Raw genomic sequence first — 14,745 nt, 5'->3', positions numbered from 1 at the left:
AAACACAGGCTCCAAAGAGCAGACCAGTGCCCTCCAGGCGGATGGCAAGACCTGAGGGTGGGATTGTGCCCCACTATCTTTGCTGCTCCTTGGCACCCAGCACCCTGCCAGCATCTTATTTTATAAACATCCCTTTACATTCTAAAGGGAGACTATTAAAACCTGAAGTTCATGGAAGTTGGACCAGGGCAGTCACAGGCTCAGGGATTGCTGGACGTGAAGGGGACAGGGAAGCACTGGGCGCTCTTCCTCCCAGGCATGGAGCCCTCCAGCCCCCGCTGACTCCTGCTGAAGCTCCACCAACCACCGGCAGATGGGGACTCCGAAGCTATTACCCACGACCAGCACTCAGCACACATTGTCACTGAGATGACTGACGCACGGCTCAGGCAGCTCGTAGGTTCTGTTGAATGCCCACTCCCCAGGGGAGAAGGGCAGCGTTTCAGGTCATCCCCAGGCTGGCCTGGATTTGAACAGACTGTGGGCCAGCCAGTGTTCATGGTTAATTCTGTGGTTTCTTTTCGGTAAGAATTCTCTACCATATAATCCCACCTAGTATCATTCTGTTTCCTCATGCATAGTAGGGGAGGATACAGTGTGGATGTTTTTTAAAAAGCACGAAGCCCCAGGAGGCAGCCTGGACACCCACTCACACTCGCCGACTGCTCCCTTCATGGATGAAGAGGGAGCTGAGAGCCGCAGATGGAAGCTTCCTCCTCCCCTGTGCAGCGTTCTGCATACTAGAGGCAGAGGACCTGGACTGACAGCTATAAGGACCTGGACTAAACAGCTATGAGGACCTGGACTCTCTGTGCCTCAGTTTCCTCACCTGTAAAACAAGGAAATGGAACCAGAGCCCCCTATTCTCGCTCACGCACTCCCACGGTCCTGGACAATACTGAGCAATCTACAGATATCAACGTAGCAGAATTGGAGCCTCCTTGTTTTTCTAAAATGGGGAGGTTTGAACTGAGAAGCAGTCTTCTCAAGAATACCTTAGTTACTCCATTGCATACTGGAACTCCAACTGCATTCTGTTACATCAGTATTACATAATACCTCTTTCTCTCTTTAAAAAAAATAAAAAAGCCCTGTAAAGAGCAGAACTAAAGTATTACAGAGAACAACAGGAGGCATTTTTCATGATTAGCCACTTAATTCGAAGGCTTAGGACCCAAGCATAATACTGCACAGGAAGGGAGCATTGCCTAATTAAAAACTCTTTTATAAACTGCAGCATTAAAACTGCCGTGGCCAGTGAGCTTGGGAGCGTTTCCATGGTGGAGTGCTATTATCGGCCTAAGATGCTTCTCGGAAATGTAATTCCGAGTTCATAAACCCAGCGAGGACCCGCACTCCCAATTCCAGGCAGTTTGTGAAGCACTGTGGAAAATCTGGTGACGCAGGATGTGCCTGTTCCCCCAGCAGGGGTGGCTGCCATGCTGTTGACAGGGATGGGTGTGGACACAGAGGGAGCCCGGGCAGACGAGGTGCTCACGGGTGAGCGATGGGGCTGCCATGGAATTAAAGCATGTGGCGCTAGGAGCCCCAGGAAGCCAGGAGGCCAGGAGGCCAGGAGCCCAACCACCCGAAACAGAGGAGGAGGAGTGAGACCATGGGGTGCTAAGGGGGTCACTGGAGCCCCTAGGACATGGCCTCTGACTGCACGCCCAGACCTCTCAGCGTGCCCACATGCTCCTGGAGCCAGGGCCTCGGCAGCTTGCCTTCACATCCCCTGCAGCAGCAGGTCCAGTCCTGCCTTGTCTCCCTCGCAGGAGGGCTCAGGGCTGCTGCGTGGAAGGAAAAGAATTGTCCCTGCAACAGTCCCTCACCCAGGAAAGCCCCACACAGCACACAGCTCGGGAGTTGGTCCTCGGACGTTGGGGATGAGCTTCCTTCCCAGCCCCTTCTGCCTTCTCAGGAAGCAAGCCCAGGGGCGGCATCTGGACCCCTCTCTGTCCCCCATGCTCCTGCCTGGTGGAGGTGCCTTGTCTGAAAGGAGAGTCTGAGAGCAGGGACCCCGTGCTTGGCTCCACTCAGTGCCTCCTGCTTTCCCACAGGAGCGGGGCCTCGCTGCCTGCAGGTGCCCTCATCCACGTCGTCCACATCATCCACATTCTCCATGTCTGGCCTGGGCTGGCTCCCAGTGCCCGAGCTGACCCTCGTGGGCTCGTATGGACTATGGGGTTAGTGAATTAAAAAAAAAAAAAATCAAGTTAGCCTAACTCGTAAGTCCAAGCAAACAAATAAGGAAACAAGGCCCCTTGCCAGGGGTCCTAATGTGGCCAGAGGCTATCCCAGCAGGTCAAGCCCTGCACTGCCGGCATCCGCTGTGAGTGGCGGGGCCCTCAGGGACAGGGAGGGGCCAGCGCTGTTCACATTTGCCCCCACCCCAGCACGCAGCGCATGCCTGGCCAGGCCTTCGTGAGAGTAGTGGGAGTCTGCAGCTGCTCCTCGGCCCACCCAGGCCCTGCAGGGTCACTGCCAACATACGCATCCTCCCATCCCTCTGCTGCCCGCCCCAGGCTGGGCTCCACTTTATCCCGACATTGCTGCCTTATACCCACACAGTGCTGGGACAGAATGACATCATCTCTTCTCTAGACCATGCTTTTAATAAGGAGTTTCCTGGAATATCTGCACTTACATAACCATAACCCCAAAAATGGGCCTGGCCTCTTTCATTTTTCTAAATAAACTCTTTTATTGAAGTTTAACTTCCCTACAGAAAAGTGCCAAATCTCCAGGGTACAGCATGCTGGATTTTCACAGCACCTGTCTCACCGCCTCCAGACAAACAGGCAGGGCGTTACCAGTACTCCCGGGCCTCCCGGGGCTGCAGCCCTCCCCAGCCTCCACCTGGCCCCTTCTCCCCGTAGTACGCGTCCCCCTGATCTGAAGTTTGTATGAATTTGAAGATTTGAAGTTTGTATGAAGTTTGTATGAATTTGAAGATTTGAGGTTTGTATGAACTTGAAGATTTGAAGTTTGTATGAAGTTTGTATGGAGATTTGAAGTTTGTATGAAGTTTGTATGAATTTGGAGAGTTAAAGTTTGCATGAAGTTTGTATGAATTTGAAGATTTGAGGTTTGTATGAACTTGAAGATTTGAAGTTTGTATGAAGTTTGTATGGAGATTTGAAGTTTGTATGAATTTGAAGAGTTAAAGTTTGCATGAAGTTTGTATGAATGTGAAGATTTGAAGTTTGCATGAATGGAAAGATGTGGCATATATTCTCCCGGCCTGACATCTTTTGCTCACCATTGCACCTGTAAGAGTCATGCCTGGGAGTGCGTGCATGCTGTGAGTGCACTCATTGTTGTTGCTGATTGGGATTGAATTGGACACCACAGTGCATTCGTCCTGCTATTCAGGGACGTCTCGTCCTTGTGCCCAGGTTTGGGTACATGTGCATGGCTTCTGGCTGGGTGTCATTCCTGGGATGGGGAGTGCACATGCTAGGGTATAGCAGTGCTCTGACTGGCCTCCGACACAGCTGTGCCACCATAGGCTCCCCCAGCAGGGAAGGGTCTGCTGCTCCACACCTGGCCAGCCACGGCCAGCGCAGGCTGCTGTCTTTGAGCCTTTCCACCGTGCTGTGGCCTTCGTGTGTGTTTCTCTGACAACCGGCCAGGCTGAGCACCTCGACGTCCACTGGCGGCTGTGTGGCCTCTGTCGTCCACAGCCTGTTAGGTCTCTTGCTTGTCTCCCATTCGGCTTTCTGACGTTTCCTCATCGATGTCCAGAAGTCCTTCCACACTCTGAGATGAGTCATGGGTTATGTGGATGGCGAGGACACTCTCTGTCCTTTAAAATGACTGTTTTATTGTTTTTCCCTTTTTCCTCAATGTCGTTTGTATCTTTTTCTGTCCTTTGGCTTATACAGCATTAATTTTCTTTTGTGAATTTTTTCCTTCCCATAAACTCCTTAATCTTACATTTCTTTACTCTTCTTTTAGAGGTTATCTTAGGCTTAGAGGTTTTCAAAATGTATCCTTCACTTATAAAATTCTAAAATTTATAAAATAAATAAATATTTATATTCATATAGTATATATTTACATACAAATTTATAAGATCTAATTTTATTATGTACATTTTACATAACATGCAGTAAAATTTTATGAGTTTATATAATTAAAAAAACTCCAAAATAATTTTAATATACTGCCAGGGCCTAAGAATATTTAGACTCCATTTACTTCTATGCCACTGTTGCTACTATGCTACTGTATTTTAATTCTACATTTATTTTAAATCTCACAGGACATGATTTTTGTTGCTCTAAACGCTAAATAGTCATTTAGATTGGCCCATGTACGTTTACCTTTTTTCTCGTTATTCCTTCATTTCAAAGATTCCACCTGGGATCACTTTCCTTCTACAAGAAGAATCCCCTTGTACTGGCCGGGCGCAGTGGCTCACGCCTGTAATCCCTGCACTTTCGGAGGCCAAGGTGGGTGGGTCACTTGAAGTCAGGAGTTTGAGATCAGCCTGGCCAACACCGGGAAACCCCGTCTCTACTAAAAATACAGAAATTAGCTGGGCGTGGTGGTGCACACCTGTCATCCCAGCTACTCGAGGGGCTGAGACAGGAGATTCTCTTGTACTCAGGAGGCAGAGGTTGCAGTGAGCCAAGATCATGCCACTGCACTCCAGCCTGGGTGACAGAGTGAGACTCAGTCTCAAAAAAAAAAAAATTAAGAATAAATAAATAAATAAATAAATAAATAATCCCCTGTACATTACCTTTAGATCTGTGTTTTAGTTGCAAATTTTCTCAGGCTTTATTTGAAAACATCTATTTTACCTTTAGGTTTAGAAGATATATTCACTGGGCATAGAATTCTGAGTTGGCAATTATTTTCTTTCAGCACCTGAAAGACATCATTCAATTGTCTTCTGACTTCTATTTTTTTCTGTTGAGAAAGTAGCTTTCAGGTTTATTTCTTTGTAAATAATGTATCTATCTTTCCCAACTTCAACCCCAGTTTCTTTTTTTCTCTCAATTTTTATTGTGGTAAGATACACATAACATAAAATTTTCCACAATAATCATTTTTAAGTATACAATTCCATGGTATTAAATACATTCCAAATGTGTACAACCATCACCACCGTCTCCAGAAACTTTCCATTTTCCCAAACTGAAACTCTGTCCCCATTAAACACTCCCTCCCCATCCCTCTTCCCCCAGCCCCTGGCAAACCCCATTCCACTTTCTTCAATACTTTCTTCAAATACTTTGAATACCTTCTTCAAATACTTTCATGCAGCCTTTGTCTTTTTGTGATGGGTTCATCTCACTTAGCGCAGTGTCCTCAAGATTTATCCATGTTGCAGTATGTTAGAATTTCCTTCCTCTTTAAGGCTAAATAATATTGCATTTACGTATATATCCATTTTGCCTATCCATTCACCTATTGATGAATGCCTGAGTTCATTCCACATTTTAGCAATTGTGAATAATATTGCTATGAAAATCAATCTTCAAATATCTTTTCGAGACCCTGCTTTCAGTCCTTTTGGTAGTATACCCAGAAATAGAATTTCTGGATCATATGGTAAAAGTATTTTTAATTCTTTGAGGAATCACGGTACTGTTTTGGGTAATGGCTGCACCATTTGACATTCCCACCAACAGTACACAAGAGTTCCAATTTCTCCACCTCTTTCAGCAAACTTATTCTTTTCTTTTTTCTTTTTTTTTTTTGTAGTTGCCATCATAATGGTTATAAGATGACCCAACTTTCCTTTAATATTTTCTTTTTGTCCTTGGTTTTCAGTAATTTTCCTACAATATGCCTAGCTGTGGCTTTCTTTTTATTTATTCTACTTGGAGTTTGTAACTTTGCTGGTTCTGTGGCTTGATGCATGTAGTGTTTAAGAAAATGCCCAGCCAGCATATCCTCAACATTTCTATATGCTCTGTCCTATTCTCTCTTTTCCTCTCTCTCTCTCTCTCTCTCTGACTCCAACCGCATATACATTAGGCTTCTATTTTTCCCATCTCCCACGTGCTTTTTAAGTTCTTATCCTGTACATATCATCCTTTTGCCTCTTGGTCCCTCATTTTGGCTATTTTCTATTGACTCACCTTCTAGCTCATTAATATGCTCTTTTGTCGTGTCTGATTTGCTTTTAAATCCATTTGATGACTTCTCAATGTAATTCTATTTTCCATTTGAATTTTTCAAAATTTTCAGCTCTTTATTGAAATTTTTTGTGTTTTCAGCTATTTTTAAGCATATTCATGAGCTATTCTAGTAAGTTCTGTATCTGTATCTTCTTTGGATCTGTTTCTATCTTCTGTTTTTCCCCACTGGTGTTTGGTCATTTGCTGTTGTCTTTAGCATGTCTGGTAATCTTGATCGAACAGTTGATAATGTGTATAAATATTTGAGGCAAATCAAAGTTTGAGGTTTTGACTTATCTTCCTCCAAAAAGGATTTATTTTTGCTTCTGGTAACTAGTTAAAGGGAAGGGGAAGCTCACTTAGCCCCACTTGGAAGTGAGGTGTTTGGTCATTGAGAAGGCTGACCATCGACTTCAGGTGAAGACTGAAGTTTCTGCTAGGCCATACTCTCTGATGGGAGTTTCACTCCATTTGCTGTCCTCCAAGCCCCATGATGTGGCTCACACTTCTCAGGCTCTCAGCTGGGGCAATTTGCTCAACTTATCAGTTGTTTGGGCCAAAGCTTATGAATGTCTCCATGTAGGAAGAAGAGATAAATGTTGGACCCATTTCTCTTTGTTTTTCTTCTCTCCAGGATCCTGACCCCTGGATTATTCTTTGCCTTGGTAGTTTTCTGATGCCTTTAAACCAATTTTTAAGATATATTTAATCCAGATTTTTAGGATTTGTTAGTGACAATGGTTAATGTAGTTCACCATTATACGAAATGGACGTCTTCCCTTAGACATTTTAATACAGGTGAGTGATAGAAATGAACTTCATTTCTTCTTCCTTTCCTCCCAAATTAGTGGAGTCCTAGACCATGAGTGGCATTTGTTGGCCATTCATAAAAAGCCCACTCTATGCAAGGTACTAGAGGTGAAGTACATGATTCATTCCTGGCCTGTTCTCTGTGGGGCGTTGGGATGATCAGGAAGAGGGGTAAATGCTTTCCAACAATTTAAAGATGGCAAATTTTTAGATGGCATCATTTTGTCCTGTTAAAAAGGAAACAACAAACCAAATTATGGTCAAGAGCAAAAGTATCCAAATGGTAATCTAAGTGCTGAGCCTGGTTCCTGCCACACAGCGGGCACTCAGTTACTTATTATTGTTTTTGGCTTCTTGAAGCACTTTTCTGGTCCTCTGAAGAGGTTCATATTTTTGTCTTTGTATTTTTATCTTTGGAAGTTCTCTGAAAGGTTCTCCAAAAGGTTGGGACTTGCATTTATTTCAACTCATTCTACAGACAGCCACAGAGAGCTGAAATGTGAGCTTTAACGAAGAAGAAAGACAGAAGAGAGTGCACACGTCCCAAATCCTCCTTTGCACTCCCCACTTGGAAAAGAGCCGTAAGATACCTATTTATCCAGAACCCCGAGAGTTCCACTGGACCCAGGCCTTCTTTCTTTGCTCTCCTTATCTTGAAATCTAGCAATGACTACACAAAATGAAATATGCAGGAATGTTCCTTTCGCAGATATATTTCAAAGAATAATTACAGAAAAGGGAAATCTACAGACTGAAAGAGACTTTAAAAACATCCATCAATCACACTGTGTCAACCTTATTTGGATTCTGACTCAAACAAACAAAATGTGCGAAAGGCAAATTGACATTTATGAGGCCATTGAACACTTGAACACTGATGATATTTGATAATATTAACGGTTTTTGAAATAGTAAGGACATAACCATTATCTTGCCTAAAAACACAAGCCTTTACCTTTTAAAAATACCTGCAGAAACATGTACAAAAGATATTTTATAATGTGTTAGGTTTATTTCTTTAAAAATATGAGGAAAGGGGAAGTGTGAGGGAATTTATGTATTTATTTACTTATTTATTTTTTGAGAGAGGTTCTCTCTGTGTCGTCCAGGCTGGAGTGCAATGGCACAATCTTGGCTCACTGCACCCTCCACCTCTCGGATTCAAATGATTCTTCTGCCTCAGCCTCCTGAGTAGCTGGGATTACAGGCACCCGCCACCTCACCCGGCTAGTTTTTGTATTTTTAATATAGACAGGGTTTCACCATATTGGCCAGGCTGAGAGAATTTAGATGTAAAAATATGTATATTGATTTAGGACAGTACTTGAAGCTGGGTGTTAGATACATGAAAATACACTGTAGCATTCTACATGTTCTTTATATGTTTAAAATTCTACATAATAAGAAGTTGAAAATATGCCGAGAATAAATAGGCATGTTGAAGACTTCTTTGAATTGACTACTGCTTGGCCTCATTTTCTCTTTTTTCATTCCTGAAATTTCCTGAGTAAACAGTTAACTTCTGTACTAACTCTCCATGGTGAGCCGTGCGTTTGCTGGTGCTGTCTCAGATCATCAAAGTCCTCATTTCATTCGTCTCTTTTCTCATTAGGAAAATGAGCCCCCCTTCTCCACAGGTTCCCCAACACCTCAGAAGTCCAGGAAGACACAGTGATGATTCATACGTTTTGCCAAAGAGGGATGATTTCATGAAGTCTCCAAATGATCACGATAGCATCCCAGCCATTAGGGATACTAAGCCAACCACTGAAGTTGGCAGAGAAGCCCTCATCTTTGAGAGGAGTAGGAAGCAAAACATATACTCTATGTCTAGAATTAGAATCCATACTGGCACGCTGTTCCTATACATCAACCCGAACCCCAGCCCCCACCCCCACTCACTGGAGGCAGGACGGTGTGGGTTCAGCCTCAGCTCAGATGCTCACTAGCCAGAAGACCAGAAAGCACCTACCTCCTTGAGCACCAACCTCTTCATCTAGAACACGAAAGTCACATCCTTCTGCCTCGGTCCCCAAAGTGAGCTAAGCTCAGAAGAGCCGAGCCCAGGAAAGTATTTAGAAAATGGATCCACTGAACAGCTCTTCCATTGCAGGTCAGACTCTTCAATGAATTCTTTAATTGAACCATTTGTTAACTAAATCGTGTGTTGGCTTTTGGTTTTACTATGTTTTAGTACAAATATCCAGGGACAAACTCTTCAGCTGAATACATCTGAGGAGTAAATTGTTCAATTGCTTCTGCATTTTTCTCTATCCTGGTGATGACATCTTGAGAGGTGAAGCCATCTGGGCTTCTGGGTCAGGCGGGGACTTGGAGAACTTCTCTGTCTAGCTAAAGGATTGTAAATGCACCAATCAGCATTCTGTAAAAATGGACCAATCAGCATTCTGTGAAATGGACCAATCAGCACTCTGTAAAATGGACTAATCAGTGCTCTGTAAAATGGACAAATCAGCAGGACATGGGCGGGGACAAATAAGGGAATAAAAGCTGGCCACTGCCCGCCTGCAGCAGCAACCCACTCGGATCGTATTCCACGTTGTGGGTGATCTGTTCTTTCCTCTTGACCATAAATCTTGCTGCTGCTTACTTTTTGGGTCCGCACCACCTTTAAGAGCTGTAACACTCCCCAAGAGGGTCTGCAGCTTCGTTCTTGAAGTCGGCGAGACCAGGAACCCACGGGAAGAAACCAGTTCCGGACACAATCTCAGGCCCAGTCGACTGCCACCTGAACCCAGTTCTAGCCAGACTCAATCTCAGGCCCCGTCGACTGCCACCTGAACCCAACTCTAGCCAGACTCATTTAAGAGAAGAATGAGCAAAACCACACCCTCTCCCTGTTGCCAGTCTCCTCGTGCCTGGGCTACTGGTTCTGCAACCAGTTCATATGTTAACGGGCCCTAAAATACCCCAAATCATTTATTCCACTCCCTCTTGCCCTGCCTGTGAAAATGACCTGGTGAGAAGAAGCATGAAGGGGGAGGTGCTTCTATTTTGCTGGACCCTCGCTTTGCCCACCACCCATCACCACCTCCCCAGTGAAATACTCATAGAGGAGCCTTGGGAGCCAGGACTGTGGGTCAGTGCTCCGCCACGGGGATTTCTATCTCCCACGGCGTGGTCAGTGAGCTGGAGTGCGACTAGGTCCCCACTGGCACCTCTCTCCCTTTGGGTTGGATTCTTGGAGTGAGACCCCCTGGCCGCAGCCCCCCCTCTGCTGTACGTCTGCCACTTTCCGGGCCATGAAAACATGTTCATGTCTACGCCACCCTGGAACCATCCTCTGTCCCACCTCGGGACTGGGTGGCATGTGAGAGTGGCCAGGGGGAGACCTCATCTGGGAAGGCACAGCTGGCTGAAGGGAAGGGCCGCCCTGGAAAAGCCCTTGGGCCCAGCAACCCAGGGTTCTAGTACTTGGTGACTGACCCTTTCTGGCAAGAGAATAATGATGAACTTCCAAGTTATCTGGAAGTAAGTTCCGTTCTTCCTCGTGAGATGACTGAGGGGTGGGGGCTGAAATTCTGCCTGGGGCTAGGGTGGTCCTTTTAGTGGGGGCCAGACACTGGCCTTTGGGGTCCGGAGGTGAGCTGCAGCGAAGGCCCTCAGTCAGCCAGATGGATGGTGCGAGGAGCCAGGGAGCCCACCTGCTCTGCCTGGGAAAATGGTTTCTCTTCCAGGGCAAGTCATTCTACAACCTGCACAGAGCTCTGGAGCTGCAGAGAGGGAGCTCGTTGTATCCATTCGTGTGCACACGTCTGTGTCTCTATATATTCATGAATGTGAATGGTATAGAGTCACTGTTCACCGTGGGATAAAAGGCAATTTTTAGAAAGCATCTGTTCTGTGTTCTCAACAAGACTCAGGAAACTCTGTGAAAAGAGATGGAGAGCGAGATAACTAAGTGACAGACGAGGATGAAAATGGAATTGGCTGAGGAGTAGCAGGAAGGAACACGCAGGCTGGGCGAGGCGCTGGGGACAGCAGGGAAGGGAAGTTCCACCTGAGCGAAGCTTTGAACTCAGCTTCAAGACCCCGTGCGTGCTGCAGAAACCTGCTGGGGACGGAGAGGACAAACCTGAGACACCGTTGTGGGATGTAGAGGGGAAGGACAAAGAGCAACATGAAAACGCCCCACGATGGCAAAGACGACGGGCAAGAAAGATTGGGCGTGGAGTACAGGAGTGTCCCCCGCGAAGACTGCGTCAGAGGGAAGGGAACAAATCCCAGCCACAGCCAGGCAGGCGGGAGAAGCCTCGGAGCTGAAGCAAGCCCTGAGTCTGTTACCAACAAAGGTCACGCCAAGGCCCGGGGAAGCCGTGAAATGATGTGTACACACGTTGCACACACTCATCTCGGGAAGCTTAAACATATTGAGTATCATAATAAATAGCGAACAGCTATGAGGAAGAGCCGCTATGAGCCTATTGCTGGCTCAGGTTCCAGTCTTTGTTTTAAACACATGAGTGTTAAAGTTAACTTCTCTGGCCAGGTGTGGTGGCTCACGCCTGTAATCCCAGCGCTTTGGGAGGCCGAGGTGGGCGGATCACCTGAGGTCAGGAGTTTGAAACCAGCCTGGCCAACATGGTGAAACCTCGTCTCTACTAAAACTACAAAAAAAAAAAAATTAGCTGGGCATGGTGGCAGGCGCCTATAATCCCAGCTACGTGGGAGGCTGAGGCATGAGAATTGCTTGAACTTGGGAGGTGGAGTTTGCAGTGAGCTGAGATCGTGCCACTGCTCTCCAGCCTGGGCAACAGAGCAAAACTCTGTCTCAAAAAAATAAATAAATAAAAAATAAAGATAACGTCTCTTTAACCGTCACCCCGAGCCCCTGTGCCTTCCATCCTCCCCCGCCCGAAATGCTCTTAGTGTTGGAGACAAATAATGGATTCCATAGATTTAAAGCTGTGTTCCAGCTCCTGCTGACCAAATAGAAGACCCCTGGATATAAACCCCACACCCTTGCTGCTCCGTCTCTGCTGTCCTCTGCACGCCTGTGTCATCATCACACTTGCTGAGACTCCGGGGACACCATGTGTGTGGAACCAGCTGTATCTTCTCTCATCTTCCATTCTTTACCTGCGACGCCCCTCTGCCCCCATTGCTGCTGCCTGATGAGCTCCTTCTTATCCTCACAGGCCCCTCCGAGGACACCTCCTCCATGAAGCCCTGACTGATCTCTGACTTGTGCTCCCTTCTGAGTCTGACTCCCAGGAGGCCCCACATACAGAAGCGTCGCTCTCACTAGCCTCCCTAGGGCCTAGCACTTGCTGTTCTCGCTTGAGTACTCAGTGTCTTCACCGAATTTGACAGTGTTTTAAGTTCCGATGCAGTGTCATTATCCTGGCGCCATAGCGTCCTTATCCTGGCATCGTAGCGTCCTTATCCTGGCGCCTTTAGCATCACAGCATACCTCTCCTTGGTTCACCACCTCTGTTGCCAGCGGCCACCAGGGAGGACCCTTCGGTGCTCCAGCAGCCGCCAAACCATGTTACTCCAAATTCTTAACAAGATTCAGGAGGAACCAGTGTGATTGTCTCGCAGGCTTGACGAGCCAGTGCCTTGTTTTTGGAGTCTCCATTTCCGTATTATTCCCCTGGAATAACGCCTTTGCCACAATCCGCGGGGAGCCACTGCTGTGCGGGAGACGGCAGCCAGCACTTCTGAAAGGACAAAGGGAACACAGGGCTCGCTGCGTGCAGCAGGGAGTGGGGACAAGGATGGCCTTGTCATATAAAGGGAAAAGAAGTTGAAGATGCTAAAGATAGAAAAAAAATTAAGCTAGAGTCAGGCTTCCCAAGAGAGGGACAGATTCACGGCTGGTTAGCGCTGGCTTGCCGAGGAGCCCACGCACCTGTGTGGAAGCTGCAAAGGACAATCACGTGGCTCTGGGGTGGGTTTTGAAAATATCCCAGGTGTGCGAAGTCCCTCGGGTGCTGGGGATGGCTGAGGCATGGACTGGTGTGTCTGAGTGAACATGCCCCTTCCTCACTGCCACTGCGTGTGATGGCCCCAGCTGGGTCCCGCTGCCCCCAGTATGTACCACACGGGTGCTGCCCTCTGAGAGCCAGCCCTAGGGAGGCTCCCAGGGACATGCCTGGCACAGCTCCAGCTGACCCACAGAGGCCCCTGAGGCCCAGCTCTGTGCCAGCAACTCCAATGTCCCTGTAGCTCATCCACTCACTCCAGGGAGGCCAGAGACCTCTGCGTGGGACACTGAGGTGCAGTGGTGAGAATCATTGTCCGAGCACACGCGGCCGGCAAGCCACGGTGGCCTCAGCCTCAGGCTCGTTGGACACAACTGTGCTGACGGGCAGAGGACGGGGATGGCGGGGTCTCTGGAGACGGTCAGACCGTGGTGGACACCACCCACCTGTGAATGGTCAGTTCTGACAACGGGCCATGTGTGTGGCCAGTCTTTGCAGCCCAGTATTGAGAGACACTTTTCAGGCCCCCTGGGAGCTTTCTGAGGTTGTCTGAGTGAGGGACTGCGGCCCTGGGCGTCCTCACTGTCTCAGAGGGAGCTGAGGGCCCTCCCAGGGATGAGCATGGAGCCAAAGGGCCTGGGCCAGGAGCCAGACCTGTGGCCGCCCGAGTCCCCAGTGCCAGGCACGCCTCCTCCACAGTCCGATCCTGTCTCCCTCCCTGTAAAACAAAGGGCTGAGTTTTCAGAGTCTCCAAGATATGATGCTCCTTTCAGCTCCATCCCGGTTTTGAAATGAAAGAACCAGGTCTCACCCAGCCTTGTAGGAAGGTCATGGCAGGATTTTATGGAAGCGGCGGTCCCCAGTCATTTGCCCAAAGCTCCCCAGAGCCTGGGCCTCCTGAACCAGGGAGGAGTCGCGGGGAAAGCAGGCACCGCCTGTCCGGTCTGTGGGGCCCAGGCCTCCGGAGATCCCCCAGCCCAGTGCACCTGAGGCCGATGCGCCGTGGGACGCCCTGGCCTCCAGCTCCTACAGGGGCGCTCAGCGAGGGAGAAGAGGTCTCCGGGGATCTCCTCCTGGACCTCCCTCTTACATTCACACGGATAATCCCCTTTCAGAATAAATGAGGAGCTTCAACTGCTCATATGCTGTCGTTGACTGTGTAAACCACAAAATGTCTGAGGCAGGTCTCAATCCACTCAGAGGTTTATTTTGCCCAGGTTAAGGACGTGACCATGAAAAAGGGAACACAAAACTACAGGAACGGTCTGTGATCTGTGCTTTTTCCAAAGAGGATTTCGAGGGTTTCCATATTTTAAGAGGAAAAGGGGACAGCGAGGGAAATTGGAGGGCGTGGTCAAGTGACTGAACCATCGCATCACACGTGAAGAGGAGCAGGTAGAGGAATGGGTGATGCATTTGTCTGGCATTCGGTAAATCGACACTTTCTGTGAGACACAGGAAGCTCAGTGGAGCCGCTGTGCAGACCCGGGGCCTCCTCTCCGAGCTCTCTGCTTAAGAACAAGAGGAGGCTGGGCACGGTGGCTCACGCCTGTAATCCTAGCACTTTGGGAGGTCAAGGTGGGTGGATCACGACATCAAGAGTTCAATACCAGCCTGGCCAAGATGGTGAAACCCCATCTCTACTAAAAATACAAAAAAAATTAGCCGGGCACAGTGGCGGGCCCCTGTAATCCCAGCTACTCAGGAGGCTGAGGCAGAGAATTGCTTGAACCTGGGAGGCAGAGGTCGCAGTGAGCCGCTGCACTTCGGCCCGGTGACAGAGCAAGACTCTGTCTCAAAAAAAAAGAGGGGGCCGGGCGCGGTGGCTCACGCTTGTAATCCCAGCACTT

The sequence above is a fragment of the Hylobates moloch genome, unplaced genomic scaffold (assembly GCF_009828535.3).
Source record: "Hylobates moloch isolate HMO894 unplaced genomic scaffold, HMol_V3 SCAFFOLD_1, whole genome shotgun sequence".
In the NCBI taxonomy this organism is placed as follows: Eukaryota; Metazoa; Chordata; class Mammalia; order Primates; family Hylobatidae; genus Hylobates; species Hylobates moloch.
Note: the sequence above shows the minus strand (reverse complement) of the source record.